This window comes from Octopus sinensis, linkage group LG20 (assembly GCF_006345805.1).
Source record: "Octopus sinensis linkage group LG20, ASM634580v1, whole genome shotgun sequence".
Classification (NCBI taxonomy): Eukaryota; Metazoa; Mollusca; class Cephalopoda; order Octopoda; family Octopodidae; genus Octopus; species Octopus sinensis.
In genome coordinates, this window is record NC_043016.1 from 31,721,745 (window position 1) to 31,731,744 (window position 10,000).

The 10,000-nt window shown below is 35.5% G+C and overlaps 1 protein-coding gene across 3 annotated transcripts in view; it reads left to right on the forward strand.

Annotated features, from left to right (window-relative positions):
* LOC115222620 (glutaredoxin domain-containing cysteine-rich protein CG31559-like) overlaps window positions 1-10,000 on the forward strand; it is a 119,572-nt gene that overhangs the window by 83,069 nt on the left and 26,503 nt on the right. The window lies entirely within an intron of this gene.

A 10,000-nucleotide genomic window follows, 5' to 3' on the forward strand; every position in this document is an offset into this window, starting at 1 on the left:
TATGTATGTATGCATGTATGTAGGAATTATGTATGTATGTATGTATGTACGTACATACATGTGTATGTACGTACATACATATGTATGTATGTATGTATGTATGTATGTATGCATGCATGCATGCACGTATGTATGTATGTATGTATGTATGTATGTATGTATGTATGAATGCATGTATGTAAATATGTAAGTATGTATGCATATCTCTTCTGTATTTAACCATTTAAATTCTTCCTCTGAAGAAAGAGCTGGTTTCTAACAAAGATACAAAGCTCCTTCGTTGGAATGTAGATAATGGAAACAATGTAACATTTTAATCCTGAGAAAAGTCTCGCATAGTTCTACTGTTCCACTTACAAATTGTATTTCTAATCCATGATACAGTTGGTTGATTTCATTTTCTGAAAATCCAAGCTTATCCAGACTGACACTTAGGTATTTACTTGCAAAACTAAGTTTACCAATTATTATTGGTATGTATGTATGTATGTATGTATGTATGTATGTATGTATGTATGTATGTATGTATGTATGTATGTATGTATGTATGTATGTATGTATGTATGTATGTATGTATGTATGTATGTATGTATGTATGTATGTATGTATGTATGTATGTATGTATGTATGTATGTATGTATGTATGTATGTATGTATGTATGTATGTATGTATGTATGTATGTATGTATGTATGTATGTATGTATGTATGTATGTATGTATGTATGTATGTATGTATGTATGTATGTATGTATGTATGTATGTATGTATGTATGTATGTATGTATGTATGTATGTATGTATGTATGTATGTATGTATGTATGTATGTATGTATGTATGTATGTATGTATGTATGTATGTATGTATGTATGTATGTATGTATGTATGTATGTATGTATGTATGTATGTATGTATGTATGTATGTATGTATGTATGTATGTATGTATGTATGTATGTATGTATGTATGTATGTATGTATGTATGTATGTATGTATGTATGTATGTATGTATGTATGTATGTATGTATGTATGTATGTATGTATGTATGTATGTATGTATGTATGTATGTATGTATGTATGTATGTATGTATGTATGTATGTATGTATGTATGTATGTATGTATGTATGTATGTATGTATGTATGTATGTATGTATGTATGTATGTATGTATGTATGTATGTATGTATGTATGTATGTATGTATGTATGTATGTATGTATGTATGTATGTATGTATGTATGTATGTATGTATGTATGTATGTATGTATGTATGTATGTATGTATGTATGTATGTATGTATGTATGTATGTATGTATGTATGTATGTATGTATGTATGTATGTATGTATGTATGTATGTATGTATGTATGTATGTATGTATGTATGTATGTATGTATGTATGTATGTATGTATGTATGTATGTATGTATGTATGTATGTATGTATGTATGTATGTATGTATGTATGTATGTATGTATGTATGTATGTATGTATGTATGTATGTATGTATGTATGTATGTATGTATGTATGTATGTATGTATGTATGTATGTATGTATGTATGTATGTATGTATGTATGTATGTATGTATGTATGTATGTATGTATGTATGTATGTATGTATGTATGTATGTATGTATGTATGTATGTATGTATGTATGTATGTATGTATGTATGTATGTATGTATGTATGTATGTATGTATGTATGTATGTATGTATGTATGTATGTATGTATGTATGTACATGTGCATGCATGCATGTATGTATGTATGTATGTATGTATGTATGTATGTATGTGTGTATGTATGTGTGTACATGTATGTATGTATGTATGAATGTGTGTATGTGTGTATGTGTGTGTGCGTGTGTATTTCTCTTCTTTTATTCTTTCATTCGTTTCAGTCATTTGATTGCGGTCATGCTAGAGCACTGCCTTTAGTTAAACAAATTGACCCCAGGACTAATTCTTTGTAAGCCTAGTACTTATTCTATCAGTCTCTTTTACTGATCTGCTAAGTTATGGGGACATAAACACACTAGCATCAGTTGTCAAGTGGTGGTGGGGGGGATAAACACACACACACATATATAAATTTATATATACAACGGGCATCTTTCAGTTTTCATCATCCAAATCCACTCACAAGGCTTTGGTTGGCCTGAGGCTATAGTAGAAGACACTTGCCTGAGGTGTCACGCAGGGGGACTGAACCCGGAACTATGTGGTTGGTAAGCAAGCTACTTACCGCACAGCCACTCCTGCACCTATATGTATGTATTTATGTATGTGTGTATGAATGTCTGTATATATTGTATGTGTGTATGTTTTCCTTCTCTCTTTTTTCATTTAGCATTAATTTTGTCTGGCCACCTACTTGGTAGCAAGGTTGTGAAGGGAAGTTTTGTTTTGTTCAACATCCTTTAAATCTTAAGAAGCTTTTGCAAATTTTTAGTATCGTATGAATTATGGAGTAGCATTCTTTCCCCAACGACCCAAGTTCAGTCATACTTTGCTCCTGGCAGCTTGGTACATACCCTGTTGCTCCAATAATAATAGGTATAAAACTATGTGCGTCTGTGTCATGTCCATTTTTCGGTGGTGCTTCTTTGTGCTTGGTAACTTAGTTCAACAAGTTCCTAATCTTGATCTAGCAGAGTTTCTACAGCTGGATGCCCTTCCTAATGCCAACCACTCCGAGAGTGTAGTGGGTGCTTTTTACGTGCCCAGTCAGGCAGTACTGGCAATGACCTCGCTCTTTGCTTTGTGTTGTGGATATTGCTGTTTAGCCTCAGAGTTAGCCCTGAGTGAGCACACTGATCATCAAGAGTAATGGTTCTCAACTATTCTTTGGCTGTGGATGGACCCTCATAGCCATTCCATGTTTAAAAAATTCATATTATATTTTTATAAATAAATATTATTAGGAATTGTATGGAAAAAATTGTTAAAATATTTTGTGTATTGTAGAAATATAACCAACTTATTGCTCATAAAGTTTAACAGCAGATTCTTATATGGACTCCCAAGGGCCATATGGATCTTGGTTGAGAACCACTGATCAAGTTTATGCTTGTCATAAGAACCCCTATTTTTTCATGGTATTATGCAGCGAAACTGACCTTTTCTCTGACATCCCTGGGACCTAAGGGTTGTTGAATTATTGAATTTTCCAGACATCTGATCATTACTTAAATTACCACAGCACTTGACAGAACTCATTAAAACTCTATACATTCATCAGTATTATCATTAACATTCTGAATATATGGTAGAAATAGGAAGAAATAACAGTATAAAATTTAAGAACATGTTTTATTTACCTAATAGAATGTTTGTACTGTAAATGCAGCAAAATAAAATACTGAACCTGTGCTTCGAGAAGCAACAGTCCATTTTAGATACAACGGTAATTTCCTTTTCTAATGATAATTAACACAAATTAATACAAATTCTCTCAACTTCAATCAGCCACACTTGATGTTTTGCTTTACTCTGGGTGTCCATTGTTTGAGAATTCTGTTTATATGAGTACCAGATAACAGGTTGTTTATTGTACTATCTAATGTATCTGCTCCTTTCTTAAGTTAACAGAATGTGATTTCAAGGTTGCTTGAACAGCTATTTTTAGTAAGTTGAGCAACCATGTAGATACTCCCTCAATGGGTCTTGCTGATGTTGTATATAAGATATGCATACATACATACATACATACATACAGACATACATACATACATACATACATACATATGTATATATATAAGCACAGCTGTGGCTGTGTAGTAAGAAGCTTGCTTCCCAACCACATGGTTCCGGGTTCAGTCCCACTGTGTGGCACCTTGGGGAAGTATCTTCTACTATAGTTTTGGGCTGACCAAAACCTTGTGAGTGGATTTGGTAGACGGAAACCGAAACAAGTCTGTTGTATATGTGTGTGTGTGTGTGTGTTTGTGTGTTTGTGTCTGTATTCCACCCACCTCCACCACCACCATTTGACAACTGATGTTGGTGTGTTCACATCCCTGTAACTTAGTGGTTAGGCAAGAGAGATCAAGAGAAAAATTACTGAGCTTAAAAACACAAAAGTAGTGTGGTTGGTTCATTCGACTAAAAATTCTAAAAATTCTTCAAGGCGTTGCTCCAGCATGGCTTCAGTCAAATGACTGAAACAAATAGAAAATAGAATATAAAAGATATAATGCATGTGTATGACAGTATATATTTATATAGTTTAGTTGCACCCCACCCTATCTCCACCCCCAACCAGGTCAAGCACAATTAAGAAAACCTATGACCAGCTACATTCCAGTCTTTTATTCAGGACTATACTATCCAAAAATAGTCCTTTTTTTAAAGACAATTTGGTGTGATATAAAGGAGATCTGACTGTTATTTCCAACAAGTCAAACGACCTTGGCCATGTTTTAGTTGCTTGAGGAGCTTGTGTCCATTGCTTTTCTCAACAGAGTGAATAAAGGCTGTTCTTATTTTTCCTGATTTCTTGCAATTAACCCGTTATCTATTGGTTTAGTGCTTTTTTTATAATTGGCACCATTTTATAGCATATTTTTTATTACACTTTGTTATATTTGTGTTACTTCTTTTACTGCTGATTTTTTATTGTTTTCTTTTTTTCCATTTTTCATTATTATTACCATTTGCTTGAGAAAATAGAAGTACGTGGAAATATTAATATTTTTTAATACCAACTTTGCTACAGTCAACTTTGCTTTTCATCTTTCCAGATCAATAAGATGAAAGTACTACTCTAGTTCTGGGGTTGAAATTATTGCCTAACATTCATCTCAAAATTTCTGGCCGTGTGCCTACATTAGAAACAGTTATTATAATTTGTTTTGACTCAGGTTTGATCTTATTCCTGATGGAATTTACATAGGTATCAAATTACTTCCTATAACCTTAGATATCCACAAGCTTTCAATTGCTCAAAACCCTTTTCTGTTCTTAAGAAGCAAAATTTCTATAGATGCTCTTTAGGACATTCTAGTCTAATGACCTTCAATCATTTGTCTATATCATTACTCATTATCATTATAATTATTATTTGATGAAATATCTCAGCTTATTTTGCTAGGTATGGAGGAAAGTGTCAGCTGTTCACAGCCAGCAGACTAAGGTGACACTTGTTTACTGATCATGCATCAAGAACCCTGTGAAGAACTCTTTCAGTTCCAAGCAATGACGATTTTTGTAGGTGTTCTATCTTTACATTTGTACCAGTCTTTTTTGAACCATGTTGGTAGATGAGTGCTGGTACTTCTAAGCATGCCAATCATTATTGGTATTATGTCTAACTCTCTTCATTGCTTTCAACCTGCATATTTCCCTCTTCAATTCATCACAGTTAACTTTTACTTTTTTCTTTGATCCTGTTATCACCAGGACATGCTTTGTCAATTATCAGGTCAGACATGTTTTTTTTTTTCCCTCTCCATCACAACAATGTCAGGTTTCCAATATCTAATCTGATGGTCATTGCATTCCATTGGATTTTTGCAATCTTCATTCTCAATAACTCTTTCTGGGATTTGGTCATGCCACATCTTCAATCTTTCTTGACTAAAATTTCCACAGACCTCCCAATCGATCATTCTTACCACATTGTCATTATTCATCATCATCATCATCATCATCATCATCATCATCATTTAACGTCCGCTTTCCATGCTAGCATGGGTTGGACGGTTTGACTGAGGACTGGCGAACCAGATGGCTGTACCAGGCTCCAATCTGATCTGGCAGAATTTCTACAGCTGGATGCCCTTCCTAACGCCAACCACTCCAAGAGTGTAGTGGGTGCTTTTACATGCCACCAGCACGAGGGCCAGTCAGGCAGTACTGGCAATGGCCACACTCAAATGGTGCTTTTTATGTGCCACCTGCACAGAATCCAGTTCAGCTGCACTAGCAACGACCTTGCTTGAATGTTTTTTCACATGCCACCAGCACAAGTGCCTGTAAGGCGATTCAGGTAACGATCACGCTTGAATGGTGCATGGAGGCCAGCTTGTTGTTATTATTATTATTATTATTATTATTATTATTATTATTATTATTATTATTATATTATTATTATTATTATTATTATTATTATTATTATTATATTATTATTATTACCAAAGCAGTGCACCAGACAAAACTCCATTCAGCATTTTGTCCATTTTTACATTTTGAATTCAAATTCCCCTGAGGTCGACTTTGTCTTTCATCCTTTCGGAGTTAATAAAATAGGTACCAGTTGAGTACTGGGCTTGATGTAATAAACTAGCCCCCACCTCCACAAAATTTCAGGCCTTGTGCCAATAGTAAAAAGGACTACTACTACTACTACTACTACTACTACTACCACTACTACTACTACTACTACTACTACTACTACTACTACTACTACTACTACTACTACTACTACTGTGGATCTTGGGTAGATAAAAAATGTTCTGCTAAGCATTGGTTTGAAGAGCAGTGCCTAGAAACCTTATTTTTTGTATGTTGTAGATATAAGCAAGTCCTTGGGTTTTGGTTATGTATTTGTCAATTGTCTTTGTAATCAATTCTATTATTACATAGAATGCCTCTTTTATAGTAGCTACATCCTGGTTACTTCCAGATCTTTATATTTAGATAATTTCTCCATTTCTTTACTCATTACTTTATCATCTCTCAGGACTAATATTTAAAACAAAGGACATTTATTTCCCTGGTGATCCTTGGCAACTGTATCCAGACGATTTGCCTTGGCTTCCTTGTCTCAATGAATTGGTTTTATCTCAACCTGTGGAAGAGGTAGACCCAGAAAAACATGGGACAAGGTGGTGTAACATGATCTTCAAATGTTGATCCTCACAGAGGTGATGACAAGTGACCAAGATCTTTGGTGATATGCAGTGCTTGAGAAGTCCCATCAAGCCAGTGGAACCAAAAGAACCCCTATTACACTCTTGGAGCAGTTGGCTTTAGGAAGGGCATCCAGCCATAGAAATCAAACCAAATCAAACTGGTATCTGGTGCAGCTCTCTCTCTCTCTCTCTGGCTTACCAGTTCCATAATATTAGCCTAAATTTTAGTGGAATAATTATTTCAGAGCTGAAACTAAAGGACTGAGACTTTCAGCAGAGGGTAGAATGGCCAACTGTTACACTTGTGGCAATAAAATCCACTCAAGGGATTTTTGCTCTGAGGAACTTAAAAGGCAGAGAAAGAGAAAGAGAGATAGTTGCAGACAGCTGTAGAATGAACAACAACAATTTCAGGTCCATGAAGCAGCTGTCCCAGCACCATAGGCAACTGCTTCACCAGGTGCAGCTAAATATAGTTCCACTTCAGGTGCCTCCAGATGCAGCTCCAAGGACTCAAAAAATTGCCATCAATTTGTTTGCCTAAACCTTTCTGGGCAGTGCCCCAGTATGGCCACAGTCTGTTGACAAAAACAAGTAAAAGATAAACAATAGAAGATTTATTTATGCCCCCAGCATGGCCGCGGCCTTCGGGCTAAAACATTTTTAAGGATTTTAAGGATTTATATATGTGCAGGTTGGCTGTGTGGTAAGAAACTTGCTTCCCAACCACATGGTTCTGGGTTCAGTCCCATTGCATGGAAATTTGGGAAAGTGTCTTGTGAGTGGATTTGGTGGATATAAACTGAAAGAAGTCCATCACATGCGTATGTGTGTGTGTGTGTGCGTGTATATATATATATATATATATATATATATATATATAAAGTTAATCCAAACATGAAAACACAAAGAGTAAACACAACAACGCAAGGACGTGGAACAAGTATAGTATTATTGGACACTCAGGAAAGAAGGAAAGAAGGAGGGTTTAACGTTTCGAGCGGAGCTCTTCATCAGAAACATAGGAAAAGGAAAGATCCAAAGAAGGGAAGATGGAGGAAAAAAATCACCAACGGTACACACGCAGTCACATTTTGAATGGATATATATATATATATATAATATATATACCGGAGTAAGCACATAAATGTGAAACAAGGTGGAAAAAAGAGTACTCAAATACCAGACGTAGAGTAATATGCTTTATTTAAAAGCAGCAGATATATAACAAAACCTGTTACTCAGAGTTTCATGTTCCCATTTGTTGGACAGTAGATTTATTCTTTTATTTGTTTCAGTCACTTGACTGCAGTCATGCTGGAGCACTGCCTTTAGTCGAACAAATTGACCCCAGGACTTATTCTTTGTAAGCCTAGTACTTATTCTATCAATCGCTTTTGCCAAACCGCTAAGTTACAGGTACGTAAACACACTAACATTGGTTGTCAAGTGATGGTAGGGGTACAAACACAAACACACAAACATACATGCATACACACACTCACACACACATACACACATTCACATATATATATAAGGCGGCAAGCTGGCGGAAACGTTAGCACGCCGGGCGAAATGCGTAGCCGTATTTCGTCTGTCGTTGCGTTCCAAGTTCAAATTCCGCCGAGGTCGACTTTGCCTTTCATCCTTTCGGGGTCGATAAATTAAGTACCAGTTACGCACTGGGATCGATGTAATCGACTTAATCCTTTTGTCTGTCCTTGTTTGTCCCCTCTGTGTTTAGCCCCTTGTGGGTAGTAAAGAAATATATATATATATATATATATATACGACGGGTTTCTTTCAATTTCCATCTACCAAATCCACTCACAAGGCTTTGGTTGGCCCGAGGCTATAGTAGAAGACACTTGTCCAAGATGCCACCTAGTGGGACTGAATCCAGAACCATGTGGTTGGTAAGCAAGCTACATGCTACAAAGCCACACCTGCGCCTATATAACCACATGAATAAACCACATAGAATGAATAAATAAATAGAATAAATAGATAAATAAAAACATGTGAAAGTGTTTTCCAGAACAAAGAGTGAGAATATATTCTTGGGAAAAATGTGCAAGTTGTTTTATTGGTGTTGTTGTTACATTACTGATGTCTTTATGCTTATATAACCACATGGTTCCAAATTCAGTCCCACTGTGAGACACCTTGCGAAAGTGACTTCTGCTATAGTCTCAGACCGACCAAAGCTTTGTGAATGGATTTGGTAGACAGAAACTGAAAGTAGCTCGTCATATGTGTGTGTGTGTTTGTGTGTGTGTCTTTGTTTGTCCCCACAACATCGCTTGACAACCGATGCTGGTGTGTAACTTAGTGGTTCAGCAAAAGAGACTGATAGAATAAGTACTAGTCTTACAAAGAATAAGTCCTGGGATCGATTTGCTTGACTAAAGATGGTACTCCAGCATGGCCACAGTCAAATGACTGAAACAAATAAAAGAAGAATATAAGAAGAAAAAGAAAATGGAGATTGGGAATTATGGAGATGTACTTGCATAGCAAGTGATTTGATCTGAGATCGTGTGCTGGAACGAAAACAATTGCAGCGTGGAAGGTGTTTATAAGCCATTTAAGAAACACACAAAAACCGTTAGATTCACTTCAACATTTAAATTTAATTTGCCAAAATATTTTCGTCACTTTCAGACCGCGACCTGTTCACTGATAAAATTCTGTGCTGCATCTCAATTTAATAATTGTCTGTTATTAACAGCAGAGTAATCATCTTCACTTACAGTTGTTTCAGTTAGTACTCAGAGGGGAAAAATATAGCTTTGAATGTTTTATATGTGTTTATGGATTCATAATAGCAGGTATTGAACCAGTAATTCCTTGGATGAAACCATTTCTTCATGTAGTTAATACAACCGCTAACTGAAGTATATATATATGTATGTATGTATGTATGTTTGTTTGTATGTATGTATGTATGTATGTATGCATGTGTGTGTGTGTGTGTGTGAGTATGTGTATGCATGCATGTATATATATTTATGTGTGTGTCTTTGTATCTGTATTTGTTCCCCCTATCACCGCTTGACAACCGGTGTTGGTGTGTTTACATTCATTCCCATAATTTTGTGCTTCGGCACTGGCTTAAAAAAAACATATCTGGAATGATTTGTTTGACTAA